This window comes from Poromitra crassiceps (genome assembly GCF_964638095.1).
Source record: "Poromitra crassiceps genome assembly, contig: HAP1_SCAFFOLD_272, whole genome shotgun sequence".
In the NCBI taxonomy this organism is placed as follows: domain Eukaryota; kingdom Metazoa; phylum Chordata; class Actinopteri; order Beryciformes; family Melamphaidae; genus Poromitra; species Poromitra crassiceps.
Genome location: NW_028152125.1, coordinates 127,022 through 131,591, shown reverse-complemented (window position 1 = coordinate 131,591; position 4,570 = coordinate 127,022). Strand labels below are relative to the sequence as shown.

At 43.1% G+C, this 4,570-nt stretch overlaps 1 pseudogene across 1 annotated transcript; it reads left to right on the top strand.

The window, feature by feature from the left end:
- Window positions 1–893: 893 nt before the first annotated feature.
- On the top strand, window positions 894–2,653 carry LOC310770949 (protein yippee-like 5 pseudogene; annotated as a pseudogene). Its single transcript has 2 exons — window positions 894–1,034; window positions 2,432–2,653. The product of its transcript is annotated as a protein yippee-like 5 pseudogene (transcript).
- Window positions 2,654–4,570: the final 1,917 nt, after the last annotated feature.

Here is a 4,570-nt window from a genome sequence, read left to right as displayed (position 1 = left end):
CAAAGGCCGGGCTCGCCCCCGCTCGTGCACGAGCGAGGGAAATCTCCTCTTTCTCGCCGAGAAGAGCCTGATGACGCGAGGTTAAAAAATCTCCGAAACGAAAATCAAAATTGTAAATAAGAGTTATTTTTGATAAACTGAGCACACAGGGGTGATTTAAATACTTACTTTGACCGACTCCATTTTTTTCTCAAGTTCCAAAATTGTCATTTTAACCCTTAACGGGGGTATAGAGCTCAAACTGCTCTCCTGATAACACTGATGAAACTATGGCGCATTGATATGAACGGTGAACAGACCATTTAGCTAGGTGTCCATTATCACTGTACAATATCACTTTTTAATGGACACCTTGCAGCCAATCAGAATCGAGTATTCACCCAGACCATGGTATAAGTACAATTAAACACCCTACAACACATGGAGCTTTCATGGTCTCCACAAAGTCCACTAATGCTGTGACATATTCAGTCATCCAATGTCTTGCCTTGCCATTGATGTCAGCCTTGTCCATTTTCCCCATTTCTCCTGACATCGCTCCTCTTGAACTTATCCTATGTATGAGTTAACTGTTCCATATCATATCTTCCATTCACAATTTTCAGCCAATCTTGTGTTGGTGGTCCTGCCGTGCCGTGTACCATCTCTTCGTGCTACCAATGGGACTTCTCTTAACAGTTGACACAATATCTCTGTCATATAACCACAGTACATTACTATACATTACAACCTATATAACCACACCACAGTACATTACTATACAGTACAATATCTCTGTGATTATACCCAAAACCAATTTGCCAACATTTTCTCCCCCTTTACTGTGTGCGTGTGCGTGTGTCTAACCATGCTTCCGTCTTTGCATAAGGTTGTTCTTCTCTGGCGGGGGCAACATGGGTCGCATCTTCTTGGACCACATCGGTGGGAGCCGCCTCTTCTCCTGTGCCAACTGTGACACCATCCTGACCAACCGCTCCGAGCTCATCGCCACACGCTTCACCGGGGCCACAGGCCGCGCCTTCCTGTTTAACAAGGTGGACACAAAGCACTCGTCTCACATACGCTTCTACGGGCATGCATTGCACCCTCACTTTCATATCTTCCACACTCAATTGAAATGTGCATCTGCAGCTGATATTACTCTGTCTGTAGCAGGCTCTTTTTTCCCCAATGTTTTATTTTCTATTTGTTTGAACAATACACTAGCAGGACAGAACAGGCTCAGACACCGGAAAAGAAGAAAAAAAACAATGGTATATTCGACATTCAACATTACAACGTGGTGCTAGTAGCCACATAAAGTGTTTATGTGCTTGTAAGGGATATTATGCATGGGATCCCATGCAATGGGTATATGAGAAACCAGCCAGGCAAGTCACCTGTCACCCCCAGACAGCCTAAAACTTCTTAAGTGAGTTGGTCCTCAGGAACCTACATGTAAGTCTCTCCAACCGTATAACCAAATTCATGTACGTCAACCACCATTGAAAAGAAGGTGAAGAGGGGGACTTCATTCCTTCAGAATGTTTTTTTTTTTTGCAACAGTAGTCCCTTGTGTTGGAGACTGTTGCACAGCTGTAGTGAAGTTCAGAGAGGACTCCGAGCAGCCGAAGATGGTGAGTGCTGCCTCCGGCTGGAGGGTTATTTTGTAGGCCTTAAGAGTACCAATCAAATATTTTGGCCCAGAATCCTCTAACACTTGACACCTGTCACACAGTGGCGAGACAGAAAGGAAGAACTTGTGTAACGTATGCTTGGAATAGTGAAGACGGTGAGCAACTTCAAATTGGATCAACTGGTGTCTGCTAGCAGGCTCATTTTTAAAGCTAAAGTGAATATCCTGTCATCATATGAAAACTCGAAGATAAGGCCCAAGACATCTGTACAATCTGTACAAAGCTAGCATGTCATGCTAGCTTTGTCGGGAAGGGGGCTAAATAATGCTCTAAAGTTAGGCAAAATTTTGGTAAGGGGAAAAACTGGCATGGCCATTTTCAAAGTGGTCCCTTGACCTCTCACCTGAAAGAATGGATTCTATGGGTACTCACGAGTCTCCCCTTTACAGACATGCCCCACTTTAGGCGAAACACTGAGGAAAGCCGAAGTGCTGCTGTGTGCTTGATTCTTTTTCTCTGTTTCACGTGACTTTTCAAGCTTTGTTGGGCCGGCACCCGATGTACTTTTTATAAGGCTGAGTTGAGCACATCTTTCACTTGAGAACTTTATGCTAATCACATGCAGTTTTTTGCAAAAACCATGCAGTGTTTTGCATGCAGTATAAATATATTTTTGCCTATTCTATTGGAATATTTCTGCATACTGGTGTCCCTAAACAGTCTTGGAATTGCATGAATTGGGTATGACTGGAAAGCTTAAGACTCTTGTGGATTCAATGAGCCAGATTGTATGTATGACCCATGTTGTCCTCCAGGTGGTGAATCTGCAGCACAGCGAGGTGCAGGACCGCGTCATGCTGACTGGGAGGCACACGGTGCGAGATGTCAGCTGCAAGAACTGCAACAGCAAGCTGGGCTGGATCTATGAGTTCGCCATGGAGGACAGCCAGCGCTACAAGGAGGGCCGCGTCATCTTGGAGAGGGCGCTGGTGAGGGAGAGCGAGGGCTTTGTGCACGTGCCCTCTGACACGCCCTGAGTCCACCTGTGCTCCTCAAATACCTACCGCAACTTTCTACCAGCAACAAGTGCATGGACAGTCTGCTATTCGTCAATATGCTGCAACCACACCCAAATAACATCACAGCAGGAAAGAATCCAAAAACCCGAAAGTTTGCATCGCCTGGTTCCTTCGTCTCGAAGTCAATGGGATTTTTGGTTAGATGCCTGGAATAAGGTCTGTGGTTAAGACAAGTTTATGAAACTGTGACCTTTGTGTTCAGCGAGATCATCTTCACAGAGGAACATCAGAAGCTTTGAAATGTGCTGGACGTGCTGCAGCCTGATAAGTGCACAGAACAAGTCCCTTTTGAAACATGATGCAGTCACAGGCTATTAGTGGAATGAAATTCATATTCATCTTAGACAAAGAGCACAACAAATGGTCAGCAACCAATTAAGTGACTCACATGTTTTAGGCCTAATCACACAAATACCTAAATGCTGCTCCATCTGTTAATGGCATAAAGTTCTTAGTTCTTAGACTATGCTGAAAAAAATCGTTGGATTTTGTTATTCTTGGGCAGTGTTTAGGACCAAGTGACTCATTTAGTACTGACTCATCAAAAGTCATTTGAGTCAGAACAACTGCCAGGGTTGCAGCTTGCCAATGCAAGAGGAATGCAAAACAGACGTTAGCCAAAACCCTACAAAAAAACGACCTGTTTGTGAAAGGTAGGGTTAGAGTTTGACTAAGTAATATGAGTTTTCCAATATTTGGTTGCCTATATATGGCTCATATTGGCCTTTTACTAAATATTGGATATCTGCCTGTCATGTCATCCACATCTGATATAACAGAAGTTCCTATGACCACAGATGGGCTACAAAAAAACAGCAGGAAACTTGCAGTGAAATCTTATTTTCTCTGTGCATTTTATTTATTCATTTTGTCTTCATTTGAAGGCTTAATATATCCCAGATGGTTTTAGGGCTACAAAAAATAGCATGGAAAACCTGCAGTGACATTTTATTTTCTCTGTGCATTTTATTTTTTAATTCCGTCTTCATTAAAGGCTTAATGGATCCCAGATGGTTTTAGTGTTCCATGATGATCTAATTGTTTTTCCACCATTCCAAGAATGAAATTCTGTCAAACACTAAATGTGTATTTTTGCATGAAAATGGTCAAATTTAAAGACATTGAATATGGGCACAAAATATTGGCTATTGGCAGTTTCAAAGATATCAATAGTAGACTGAACTAGACCCATTTATTACAAAGACTACACTACACTACTGTATGTTTAAAACAGGTGAAAGGAAAAACCTAGTACTGTTGTGTTTAGTAGGGCGGCCTCTAGTGTCCATGTGAAGGAGAAACATGCATTTTCCAACGAGATAGAGAATGTGATGTGGTTGAAGAAACTGCAAATGATAAATTGGAATCATATGATCCAGCTGCTTATTGTATGCACAAGTCTTATGGAGATGTATATATGGATCAGAGAACATTTAAACATGAGCATCCAAGGGCCATTTAACAATTTATTGATGATGAAGGAAGATGGATGATACAAGGATGTACAAAGGTGTTGGCACAACTGTGTGTGTGCCATGGATTGTAAGAAGTGTGTGAAACGGGGTGTAAACGAGCAATATAACGCCAACGAAAGGTAAACCTCCCCCACACACACATACAGTGTAGGCCAGCTCTAAACAGAGTGGTGTAACCAGTCCTGATTTTGGGCGGCTGTGTACTGAAGTGCAAGTGTGGCGAGGTGAGGGTGTGATGGATTGTAGGTGATTTAGTCCAAGAAGTGACAGGACAGGCGTTTGATGTCCCCCAAGAGGGCTAGATTCATTGGCAGACAGAAGGTGAACAAGTGCTTTGCCTTCAAGTTGGTAGCAGAGGAGCCAGACTGACATTACAGCCAGGGTGGTGTCCTGTGATGAG